We start from the raw sequence: 13,852 nt of genomic DNA, 5'->3' as shown, positions 1-13,852 counted from the left end.
ATGAACTGAACAGAACAGGAGTTAGTAGATGCAATGAATACTTGGGCACAGTCAGGGAACTTGGAGAATGAGTCTAGAGAAGAACAATAGACAAGGAGAGCAGAGGAATTAATCCCTAGTAAAGGCTTGCTTCCTGCATGAATATGCAATATTTCTCATTATGAGGATTTCTTGGGTTTTTGGATACTTACTTTGCAATCCTCATATGGAAAGTTGATTAAGATTAGCTCCTTCCCTTTTCCCATCTCAACCCAGAACAGGATCTCAAACCCCCAAAGGCCAAAAGTCATGGGACTGGCCCAAATATTTTTTTAAACATTATCTTGTGGTTTTTGGTCTGTGCTTTGATTTATTTGAACTCCCCCGGCCATTTCAGGAATCATAGCTTAACACATTAATCTTCACTTTAAAAAAATCAACTAGTATCCAGTACTGATTATGGATCACACATTTAGTGTGTTCTTGGTGAGAAATACTGTGCAATAATAGCCCACTGTATTATGTACAAGCTACAATTTCCAAACACGATCAAGATGAAATGTTCTATATGATAATCAAAGTCTCAGCCATTTACCCTCATTCTATTAGATGGAATATATGGGCCAAAAGAATCAAAGGTGTTAACATGATCCTTTCACTGTCCATCATTAAACAGCATTAAACCAGGGTCAGGGTTTGGTTTACAGAGACCTCAGCCTGCTTAGTACCATGGCAAACACCATTAAAAGTATTTTTAACTTTTTATTAAAGAAACAGAAAAGAAGGGAGGGGAAAGGTTAAAGCATTTGAAATATAGAGTATTAAGGAAGGCTTTCAATTTTAACAACATTCCTTGCTTCCTTTACTTTAGCTGGAGAGAGTTTTTAAAAGGAATCCCCCCCCCACCCACCCACCCACACACACTTAACCACTTATTCAGTGATAATAATTGTTCTTTTTGGGGAGGAGAGCAGAAGTGGGTTGAGATGGGCTGGAGCTGTTATTGCAGAACTCCAATCCCATTTCCTAAAAGACAATACCAGACAAACACACACAAGAGGGGAGAGAATAGACCAGCAAAGAGAGAACATGAAGCTTCTGTCTCTGGTGTTGACTCCAATGTTTAATTTGTGCCAGGGCTTACCTCTAGGCTTGGCAATTCATAGCCCTAGCACCTCCAGGCTTGCTGCCTGAGTTATGTAAAAGTAAAAAAAATTGCTTGCACCCCAGCACCTCTTTTATTACAAATTAAGCACTAGTGGCCTCTCATTTGCAGCCTCACTGTTGGAGTATAGTCTTGGCTGACTAAACAAAAGGCAAAAGGAGAGAGATAGGAAAAGAAAGAAAGAAAGCTGGGGTGGGGGGGAAGGACATACGAAGTGGGATGTGTGTGTGTGACAAAATCTCACATCCCAGATGGTGTTTGTGATTTAGCTGAGGCTAGTCGGGTGGAGGTGACAATATCATCTAGGTTCCTCTCTCTGTTCCACTCAGAACATCTCTTGGGATCAGGACAATGAAGGCCCAGAGGTTTTATGGTAGATCCTGGAGTCCCAGGGGATGGTAGGGGTGGCAGATGTGATGGTAAAGTTCACTGCAGTGGTTGTTGGCAAGCAGCTTCTTTCTTCTACTTGATTTTTTTTCCTTCAAAGTCTTTTTTTTTTCTTCAAAGAATCGTAGAAATGTAGGGCTGGAAAGGACCTCAAAAGGTCATCAAGTCTAGCCCCTTGCATTGAGGTAGGGCCAATTAAATCTAGACCATCCCTGATGGGTGTTTGTCCAAGCTGTTCTTAAAAACCTCCAACAACAGGGATTCCACAATCTGCCTTGGAAGCCTGTTCCAGAACTTAACTACCCTTAACTAGTAGGCTATGTCTACACTAGGAAAGTACTCCGATTTTACAGAAGTTGATTTTTGGGAACAGATTATATAAAGTCGAGTGCATGCGTCCACATTAAGCACATTAATTAAGTGGTGTGCGTCCACAGTACCGTGGCAAACATCGACATTTCGAGCGGTGCACTGTGGGTAGCAGTCCCCCCTGCCCATTGGAATTCTGGGCTGAGCTCCCAATGCCTAATGGAGCCAAAAATTTGTCGCGGGTGGTTATGGGTAAATGTCGTCAGTCAATCCTCCCTCCCTCCATGAAAGCAACAGCAGACAATCGTTTTGTGCCCTTTTCCCTGAATTGCCCGAGCAGACGCCATAGCACAGCAAGCATGGAGCCTGTTCAGCTCACCGCAGCAGTTGTGACCATTGTAAACACCTCGTGCATTATCGTGCAGTTTATGCAGAACCAGCACCTGAAAAACCAGGTGAGGAGGCGACGGCAGCACAGTGATGAGGACATGACCACAGATTTCTCTAAAACTGCCGTCCCCAGCAATATGGAGATCATGTGTTACTGGGGCAGGCTCATGCTGTGGAACACCGATTCTGGGCCTGGGAAACAAGCACAGAGTGGTGGGACTGCATAGTGTTGCGGGTTTGGGATGATTCCCAGTGGCTCCGAAACTTTTGCATGCATAAGGGCACTTTCATGTAACTTTGTGACTTGCTTTCCTCTGCCCTGATGTGAAAGACTACCAAGATGAGAGCAGCCCTCACAGTTCACAAGCGAGTGACAATAATCCTGTGGAAGCTTGCAACTCCAGACAGTTACCGGTCAGTCAGTAATCAATTTGGAGTGGGAAAATCTACTGTGGGGGTTGCTGTGATGCAAGTAGCTAACGCAATCATTGAGCTGCTGCTTTCAAAGGTAGTGACTCTGGGAAATGTGCAGGTCGTACTAGATGGGATTCCCTAACTGTGATGGGGCTATAGATGGAACGCATATCCCTATCTTGGGACTGGACCACCAGGGCAGCCAGTACATAAACTGCAAGGGGTACTTTTCAATGGTGCTGCAAGCACTGGTGGATCACAAGGGATGTTTCACCAACATCAACGTGGGATGGCCGGGAAAAGTTCATAACGCTCGTGTCTTCAGGAACTCTGGTCTGTTTAAACGGCTGCAGAAAGGGATTTATTTCCCAGACCACAAAATAACTGTTGGGGATGTTGAAATGCCTATAGTTATCATTGGTGACCCAGCCTACCCCTTAATGCCCTGGATCATGAAGCCATACACAGGTACCCTGGACAGTAGTAAGGAGCTGTTCAACTATAAGCTGAGCAAGTGCAGAATGGTGGTAGAGTGTGCATTTGGATGTTTAAAGGGTCACAGGCACAGTTTACCGACTCGCTCAGACCTCAGCGAAACCAATGTTCCCATTGTTATTGCTGCTTGCTGTGTGCTCCACAATCTCTGTGAGAGTAAGGGGGAGACATTTATGGCGGGGTGGGAGGTTGAGGCAAATCGCCTGGCAGCTGAATACATACAGCCAGACACCAGGGCGGTTAGAAGAGTACAACAGGAAGCGCTGCGCGTCAGAGAAGCTTTGAAAACCAGTTTCATGACTGGCCAGGGTACTGTGTGACACTTCCGTTTGCTTCTCCTTGATGAAAACCCGCCCCCTTGGTTGACTCTAAATTCCCTGTAAACCACCCGCCCTCCCCCCTTCGATCACAGCTTGCTTGCAAAGGAAGTAAAGTCACTATTGTTTAAAAAACATGTATTCTTTATTAATTGGTTATAAAAATAGGGAGATAACTCACAAGGTAGCCCAGATGGGGTGTGGGAGGAGGGAAGGAAAAGGCCACTTTAAAACTTGTTGAATGACAGTCTTCTGTTGCTTGGGCTGTCCATGGGGTGGAGTGGTTGGGTGCCCAGAGCCTCCCCCCACCCGCGTTCTTGGGCATCTGGGTGAGGAGGCTATGGAACTTGGGGAGGATGGAGGATGGTTAAACAGGGGCTGCAGGGCAGTCTGTGATCCTGCTGCCGTTCATGAACCTCCACCAAGTGCCGGAGCATGTCCATTTGATCCCGCAGTATCCCCAGCATTTCCTCATGCCTCCTCTGATCTTCCTGCCACCACCTCTCCTCATGTTCATTGGCCACTTTCCTGTACTCTGCTATTGTGTCCGTCCACACATTCTGCTGAGCTCTGTCAGTGCCGGACGACTGCATGAGCTCAGAGAACATTTCATCGCGTGTGCGTTTTTTTCCGCCGCCTTATCTGAGATAGACTCTGGGACGGAGGAGGGAGGCTTGAAACATTTGCAGCTGCTGGAGGAAAAAAGGGAATGAAGTATTCAAAAAGATACATTTTACAGAACAATGGCTATACTCTCTCACAGTGAACAACACTATTCACATTACATAGCACATGTGATTTTTGGTACAAGGTCGCATTTTGCATCTTATATTGAGTGCCTGTGGCTTTGGTGTTAGAGATCACACACATGCAGTGCCGGGCAACAGAATTCAGCTTGCAGCAGGCCATGGTAAGCCATAGCCTTTCAGCTTCTGCACCCTCTTCTCCCATACCAATCAAAGCATGTTGAGTTGGCCATTTAGTGCTGCGGTTTTCCTGTTAACGTGCAGCAGCAGAAACCAAACTAACCACCCCACCCCCAATTCTCTGGGATGATTGCTTTACTCTCACCCCACCACATGACTGGTATCAGGGAAGATCTCTAGCCAAACGCGAACAGCTCAGCGCCAATGCCTTCTCACCCCCCCCCACCCCGCCACCATGTGGCTAACTTTGGGGAGGATTTCTTTTCAGCCACAGGCAAACAGCCCAGTAGGAACAGCCACCTCTGAATGTCCCCTTAATTAAATTCCCCTATTTCAACCAGGTTACCATGAACGATATCACTCTCCTGAGGATAACACAGAGAGATAAAGAACAGATGTTGCTTGAATGCCAGCAAACACCGGGACCATACGCTGCCAGGCTTTGTCATGCAACGATACCAGATTACTTGCTACTAGCATGGCGTGGTAAAGTGTCCTACCATGGAAGACGGAATAAGGCTGCTCTCCCCAGAAACCTTCTGCAAAGGATTTTAGAGTACCTCCAGGAAAGCTTCATGGAGATGTCCCTGGAGGATTTCCGCTCCAGACACGTTAACAAGACTTTTCCAGTAGCTGTACTGGCCACGAATGCATCCCAAGTCCTCAGGGCTACTTAATCATTAAAAAACACTTGCTTTTATATCATGTATTACATTTAAAAAGGTACACTCACCAAAGGTCCCTTTTCTGGCTTCGTTGGGATGGGAGGGTATTTCAGTCAGGGTGATAAAAAGATCCTGGCTGTCAGGGAGAACAGTGTGCTGTGTGCTCTCCTCAAGCTTGTCCTCCTCCTCACCTTCCCTGTTCGCAAAATCCTCAGGCATGGCAGAGAGTACCCTATCATTGGAGTCCACGGACAGGGGTGGGGTAGTGGTGGCAGCCCCCCCTAGAATTGCATGCAGCTCAGCATAGAAGTGGCATGTCTGGGGCTCTGTCCTGGAGTGTCCGTTTGATTCTTTGGTTTTCTGGTACACTTGTCTGAGCTCGTTAAGTTTCACACAGCACTGTGTTGCGTCCCTGCTGTAGCCTCTGTCCTTCATGGCCTCGGAGATTTTTTTTAACTGTTTTGGCATTTCATCTTTTGGAGCGGAGTTCTTATATCACAGATTCCTCTCCCCATACAGCGATCAGATCCAGTACCTCCCATTCAGTCCATGCTGGAGCTCTTTTTCGATTCTGGGACTGCATGGTCACCTGTGCTGATGAGCTCACCAGGCCAAACAGGAAATGAGATTCAAAAGTTCCCAGGGCTTTTCCTGTATACCTGGCCAGTGCATCCAAGTTCAGAGTGCTGTCCAGAGCGGTCACAAGGGCGCACTGTGGGGTAATTCCCGGAAGCCAATACCTTCAAATTGAGTCCACACTAACCCTAATTTGAAACGGCGATGTCGATTTCAGCGCTAATCCCCTCGTTGGGGAGGAGTACAGAAATTGGTTTTAAGAGCCCTTTATGTCAAAAAAAATGGCTTTGTTATGTGGACGGGTGCAGGGTTAATTCGATTTAATGCTGCTAAATCTGATATAAACTCGTAGTGTAGACCAGGCCTTGGAAAGCTTTCCTAATAACTAACCTAAACTTTCCCTTGCTGCAAATTAAATCCATTGCTTCTTACCCTATCTTCAGTGGACTTGGAAAACAGTTAATCACAGTCCTTTATAACAGCCCTTAACATATCTGAAGCATGTTATCGGTCTTCTTTTCCAAAGACTAAACATACCTAGTTTTTTAACTTTTCCTCATAGGTCATGTTTTCTAAACCTGTTATAATTTTTGTTGCTTTTCTCTGGACTCGCTCCTATTTGTCCACATCTTTCCTAAAGCACCCAGAACAGGACACCATGCTCCAACTGAGGCCTCACCAGTGAGGAGTAAGCAGCCCAAAAAGGAGCTATGGGTGGAATAGCACATTCCATCATTATTTTGCCTTCTAAGTAGGCCGAACTACCAATGCACCAAGTTTGGGCCATTAATTTTCAGTCCCACATCTCTTGTTTTCTTGGTGCAATTTTAACAATCCTTGAATTTTATCAGTAGGCCTTTTTATTTGAACTAATGCCATTTTTCTCTTTTGTACCTTTTCCCATCAACATTTGTTGTAATAAGTTACTGTGATATCTTATGAACTTTCACTCACTTCTTACATTTGCGCTCACCATTAGGCTAAATTTGTAGGCTCAATTATTAACAGCCCTCATTTATGTCCTACTATCCATCAACCTTTGGGCACGCCACTTCACCACCCTGGCAGGAACAGAAGGGATGTATATGTAAGGCTTGCTGTCATTAGCATACAGCTGCCACTGCAGCCCATGCTTCTTCCAGGATGTTTTCCATTAAACATGTGAAGTCTGGAACCATATACTTAACCAATAATGAATGGTAAATACTTTATTAACCACTGACCTTGCATTTACCAGGATGAATTAGAGAAATAATTGCAAGAGAACTCCTGCAGCTGGAGCATGATTCAACCCTTGATAGGACTGCTGAGTTAGTTAAAAGAATTCAAAAGCCTTTAAAGTTAGAAAATCATCACTTCTCACACAATCCAGCACTAATGTGCCAGCAGGAAATAGAAATGATATTCAGAGGGGAGAAAAAAAGGCCACAATTGCAAGTGAACAAAAATGCAGGCTTCATTACCAAAAGCAAAGCACAATTATTTCAGCATGGTGATGACAGTCTGCCCAAAATGCCCTTCAAAAATGCAAATTGCAAACAATGGACTGAAAAGGGCGTTTTGCTAAAGTGTGGAGATCCTGCACAGATTAAGTATCGCTTCGGGTGACTCTGAAGAGTAAAGTGACGTAGATTTCGTTCTCTCTGTGACCTCAGGAATAAGCAGTGGCCCAGCATGCACTGTAATTAGCAGCAAAAATATTTAATAGACTCAACCTGCATATTCTCGCATTCCTGAGCCTTCGGCTTTATTTAAAAGCAAATAATGTAGGCTCCTGTCACAGGGTCGTTTACTGCTAGGGTGCCTCCTCCTGGCTGTTCTGGGAATCAGCTCCTTCCAGGTTTGACACTCCCTTCTATCACTCATTTGAATGCCCCACAGCCTCTCTGTGCAACTCAGAGTGTTCATTCTTTGTGGCTTGGGCCCTCCAGGCAGATCACTATGTGCTTTCCTCTTTCAAAAGAGGGATAATCAAAGTCTCTCCATACAGTCTCAGGCAGCTTTCCTACTCAATGCCCTGAGTGTGCCATTTCCCGAGGGATAGTAGAGGAACCAAGGTGGGCCCCACCTGCCCACTACTCTGGATTCCTGCCCAGGGACCCTACAATCTGCAGTCAAGGTCTGCACTGTCCCAAACCTCACTGCTTTTCCCAGGTCTGCTTTGTATTTTGTCTCTATTAGGCTCCTCCTTCACTCTCCTCTGGGTATACCTTTCCCTCAGGGCCAGGATCCCAGGGCTTCTATTAGCCTCCTGGTCTCTGCCTTTCCCTCTCTATGCACAGAAAGTGACTACAGGCCTTCTGTTCTCAGCTTCCTAGCTTTGTACCAGCCCAGCCTACATCTGCCCAGCTGAGCTTTATCTTCCCTTAGGGTTTGTATAGCCATCCTAATTCTCCCCCAGGTGTGACCTACTAGGTTAATTTGCCCCTTAACCCTTCAGGTGAGGTGTGGAGTGGGCACCGCATCACAGCTCCCCACACATCTAGCCTGTCACTAATTCTTATTTCTTTTTTCTCCACATTTAGAAAATCTGACCCTTCCTTTCCCTCCTATTGACTGAAGCACTTCTCTACTGCCTGGTTATCTCTAGTCTTGTCTACTCTAGCCTCCTCCTCTCCAGGCTCCCTTCGGCCCTTATTGCTTCCTCTCAATCCATTGAAAACATTACAGAAAACTTATCTTTCTTGTCTACCACAGCACCCCCCCATCTTTGGATTATTCTTACAATATCAAGTCCTTAAACATCCTTGCCTTCAAGGCCCTGCATAACATCTTGGCTCTCCTCTCCTATGATGTTCCTTCTGGTCGTTTTTCACTCTGAACAAGGATACCAACCTCAACAAGCCCTTTGGCTTCTTTTTATACTGCTGTCTTTGTACATTTTTCTGTGGAATGACCTCTAATTACCGTGTGCACCAGGCCACCACTTTTCCTCATTTAGAGCCCTCTTGAAGACCCATTTCTTCAGTGGGGGAGGAGGGATTGAAAATATTAGATTTAAAAAAATTATCTAGGGCAGGAATTCTCCAAATGTTTTAATAGTGTGGACCTCAACTTAAAAGAGAGCTGGTCTTCTGGACACCTCTCCTCCCTTTCATTTTCTAACAGAACACCTCCTCCCATATTTATGATTCTTGATGATTTATGAACCGTATGGTAATGACAGCAATTGGTTACATGGAAAAGTAATAATAGGAAAGTGTCTCAAGTATTCTTAGCTGTCTATTCATGTGCGCATTCAGTATTTTCATAGCTGGGAGCATTAGATAGTCTAGCAAGACCTTCAACCTTTGCAGACCACAGGTGATACATGGATTTGAGAGCCATTGATTAGTGACAATTCCTTCTTGTAGGTTTCTCAGAGTGGGGCTTTACACACCAGGTAGATGAAAAGGCCCTAAAGCTCCCTGCAGTGAGAAATAGGAATAGAAGCCTTAGAGAAAGACTTTAGGAAACACTAGGCAGCAGGATCTGATTTTTGGGAAAGAAATAGTGAGCCCACCAAAAGAATGTATAAACTGTGGGGAAAGACATGTTTTGATTTAAGCATCTGCTCAAACTGTGATGTTGTTTTAATAAACAAGGCCCCAAGAAGTGGTGTTATTTGACTTGCAAGCCTTTGGGGACAGCTTTTGAGAAGCCAAGAAGGGGAAACTGAGGCAACAGCACAGTCTGACAGTAGCTCAAGTAAAATCTTGTTTGATGCAAAAGACATTTGTGGTACTCTAAGTCTGATCATATATTATAAGGGAGTAGGGCATAGACAGTCTGGCCTAGCAGTCACAGCTGGGCTGGAGTCCACAGTAGTCAGTGAGCAGGAGTCAGAGAAATCTTTAGAGGCAGGTTTAATAAGCCAGCCTCAGTGTCAAAGTCAGGCCAGCATCAGAGACCAGAGATTGTACCAGGCTGTAATCAGGAGGCAGGAATAAGGGTCAGAGTCAGAGACCAGTGGTAATACCTGGCTAGAGTCAAACAGCAGGTGGTGAGGTATGGAATCACTGCAGACCCAAAGTTTATATCGTTGCCTAAACAACTTTCTGGGCCACCCTCCAGGGTTAGATAGGATGATTGGCCAATCAGTGGGCCGCAGAGTACTGTCACACTAACTTTCTTGGGTGGTACTTCCTGTGGTTCCTATTCTCTAAAGTGCTATCTGTTTATAGCACCACATGAGTTCCTGGGGGCACTGTGCAAATGTCAGCTGTCCCAACCTCTACAGTGCTAGGTTCTAGTCCCCACATCCTTACCTACATAATCCTAAAGCGAATTGAGCTATGTTCGAAAAACAGAAGGGGGTGGTGGGAGACAGAGTGTCTCTAGAGTTGCCTCAGAAAAATGGTCAGGTTTTTGGATATGATGTATTTAATGATGACATTCCAACATTTATTCCTGTTATATCCAAATAATTTAAAAGAATGTAATAAAATTCTGCAAGTCATAAGGAAGAGCAAATTTCACATACAAACACCCATAAGGTTATTTTAGAGTTTGGTTACTACCATATAATATAGTAATATTATATAGAATATATAATAGAATTAAGAATTAATTATTTTTCTTAATTATAAATGTAGGAAGTCTACTTAACTATTTTACAGTTTGAAAGTTCAGATTTTTTTTATTTTTATTTTTTTAAAGACAGAAGAGGAGTTATATTTAATGCTAACTGAATTGATCAGGAAATAGTAGCTGCAATATACATGTGATAACACTAGGATGGGGTGAGGAAAGTGTGTGAAGAACTGAGATACCAGCAAGATGTTGGAGAGCTGAGTTACCTGGAGTAAAGAACGCAACTTAAGTCTACTCATTTTTCATTACTGCAGTCAAAATACAACACTGGGTCTTTCTGCACAGAGTGAATAATAGAAATCAGAGACGGAAAAGATTTGTTAGGTCAGCTAGTGCTGATGGTACAAGATATATTGCTTTCTCCATTCTTGTTTTAAATATTTTAAGTGGTAGAGTTTCCACCACTACTTGTGGGAGCCATAGCCATACCTATCATCTGGTCAACATGCCTCCCTTAATAAGACTGTAATACAGGGTCTGTTACGTGCTTCTTAGCACCGTGCTTTCATGCAGATAAAAAGCAAGAAACAAATCTTTATTTAAAGAACTACTGGCTTCTGGGTCCGTGTCAGTTTTTCAGCCCTTTCCCATGGTTCTTTTAGCCCACACTAAGTTTAGTCATTAGTACATTGTCATTGTGGGCCAGCTGCACATATGGACACAAGGGCTGGCTTGTCCTTAACGTTTGGTAGTAGTAGAGAAGAGACAAAAGATTCTTTGCTCTGCAGCTGACCTGAGGAGAGTTAAGGTTACTGAATCACACATGAAGGATGTCACTCCCATGCTGTCCTTCTGGAGCTCTGGTGTTTCTGCACTGGCGTAGATTTTGGATTCAGCAGACTTTGATGTTAATCATAAAGAAAGACCACAAGCTCAGTTCTGTGGCTAAGGCTCGGCCAGGTTTATTGTCAATAAGGCATGGTCTCAGTACCCCATCCATCCAGTCACATGTACATTAACCCATGTATGTTGGTGACAAGGTATCAACTCATTCAACACAAGTGTTGATCCCTAAGCCAATACAAAGCTGCCCCTCCTACCACTCTCCTTTTCTACATTGATACAAACAAGTTATGTATTACATTCCAGATGTTATCAGTTGCCATCCTTGTACCTTGTGTCTGATATTCAAACAAAACAACCTCATCCATTATCCTATCATTCCATCTTTATCTTGCAAGGGGCTGTGTTCCTGTACCATTCTCTTAGGAATATGTTTATGTTACTTAGTTGATTCCTAGTGCTTACTATTCTAACAAGGCCTACTTTGGTTCACAGCCTTCCTGCGGTTCATACTTTTAGCCATGCCTAGGGCTCCATCCAGGCCTACAATATGTAGGCTCTATTATCACTGAATCCTGAAGAACTCCAGCGTTTTGTTGGAAATATTCCTTGGAAAATCGAGCTGGGATATCATTACCACACCACCTCATATTGGGTGCTTCAACTTTCTGAGCAAAAAACCCACCATTTTAACATACAAAGTGCATCATTATTTGTCTCAGTAACTACTTTTTATTCATATAATTAAAGAGTACATATGTGTATTAGTAGCACAGATTAAAGTCATTATCTCCTTACCAAAAAGAGCTAAATGTATATACAGCCTTAAAATGCTCTTCCATTGTAGCCTTCATACTGTATTAAATGTATTTTATATAAATTACTGCATTTTACATGCATTTTAAAATACATAAAAACTGTACCAAATGGTATGTTGTGTTATCCTTTGCCAGTGTCCTTCCTGATGTTTCTGATAGTTTCAGTGAAATAATGGGGCATGTGTAGTTTACTACTCAAAAACAAAGTTATATAGGCAATAGAGATGACATAGTAGCTGTATTTGGATAGACAGAAGAAAATGTGTACTTTATTTTATTGAAGTTTTGCACTTTATGTTTTAGACTCTTGGTTATTTTCACAACAAAATCCAACACCTCCTTTTACCTCCTTTTTTAATTTCAGTTTTCATGGTTGTGTTATAGATCAGCTCCTTGGAGCAGGAACAGTGGAGACTAGGAATTTCAAGGATCCTTCCCAGATACTACATTTATTTAACAATGGGAGGCTTAATGGAATCCCTTTTCTTCATCCACTTATTTCCCTTCAACCTCCCTCCTAGTTCCTTTGATCTCACTACACCTATTCAGCAGAAAAGGTAGGCCACCTTCCAACTACACACTCACTGCAGAAACTGTGAAAGGGCTGATGATCTCGGCTCTCTGGGCAACTGACCTATTCAGCAGAAACATCTGTCTACCCAAAGAATCTGTTTTAATCAGTTCTTTGGGTCCCATGGGAATGAGCTAGCCTCTGTAGATCACTTTGTCTCTGTAACCATGGTTGTAATAGGACAATGTTAATTTCACTGGCCCTGATAGTTGAGCCTGAAATCCTCTTCCTTACCCACAAGTGACTACACCCCACTTCCCCCTCTCCCCACCCCCCAAAAAAGATATAGTCTCCTGCCATTGGGGGAGGGGGAATTCCGGACCATCATCATCTCTCTTGAAATCAGGTGGTGGGTTTCAGGATTCATTTTTATTGCCTGTAAATTTTCTCATTTATGGTTCTTCCCAAATGAGTGATAAGGACCGTGCTCAAAAAGGCCAGTTGTGTACACAACACTGGCAATGATCCCTGAAAGAAAGAGTTAGCACACTGGGAAATGCTCCTCTTGGACAGAAAATAAAAATGTATTTACATTTTCATACTGGATACATATAGAAGAGCGGCTACATTGTGTACAATGTTTTCTGACAGCTCCTGAATTTAAAGAGCCATCTACATTGTGGCTGTATCAGTACAGGTGCATCTTTAATTGATAAGGCTTCATAAAGCAAGCTGGAATAATGGAAGAAATGTGGTTGGCTGTCAGCCTTGTGGTTATCATATCTTAGTCACATAGGACCCATTAATGTAGTCCTAGAAGACCTATTAATACAACTACAAAAGAACTGCCTTTAGCAACTAAGGGCCCAATCATACAATCCTCAGCTCTGACTGAAATCAACAGGAATTGAGGGCCATTAGCACCATGAAGTAGGAAAGCAGAACCTCAGAAGACAGGATCACTTAAAGCCTCCCCACAGCTTTTATATTTAGATAAAATAAAACCCGGAATTATCAGCTAAGTGGAAAATATTCTTAAATGAAATTTACAAATGTCAATAATATGAACTATTTTTCTGGCAGGCCAGTAATGTTTTGATTTCATATGATCTAGAACATTTTCAATGAAAGCAATGATGCTTCAGGTCATAGGTGGATTATTATTTCAAGGAGAGGAGCTGTCACATTCTAATCCGCTCATGCAGTATTGCTTACATGCTGGGCATCTTTAAACCAGAAGTCAGCAAGAGACATTTACATTTGTAATAACTGGGCACGTTGCTACTTATCCGTGATGAGAAATGTTAGGCTCAGTCAGAGCAGCCAGGCTGTGATAACCTTGCCTGGGGAAGGATATTGACCTGTTTCATTTGTTCAGCTTCCTTTACAAAGCCTTATAAATTCCATAGCTAGCAGCAAAAAGTTTCATTATAAAGTAGAAAATTTAATATGTGAATCCAAGATGAAAATGTAAAGTGACATTTGTAGTGGTGAGTCAGAGAAGGACTCTGCTATAATACAACTGTCTCAAAAGCATGTAGAGAG

Source organism: Dermochelys coriacea, chromosome 4 (genome assembly GCF_009764565.3).
Source record: "Dermochelys coriacea isolate rDerCor1 chromosome 4, rDerCor1.pri.v4, whole genome shotgun sequence".
Lineage (NCBI taxonomy): Eukaryota > Metazoa > Chordata > Testudines > Dermochelyidae > Dermochelys > Dermochelys coriacea.
The sequence above is the reverse complement of the archived record's forward strand: the minus strand, read 5'-3'. Positions refer to the sequence as shown.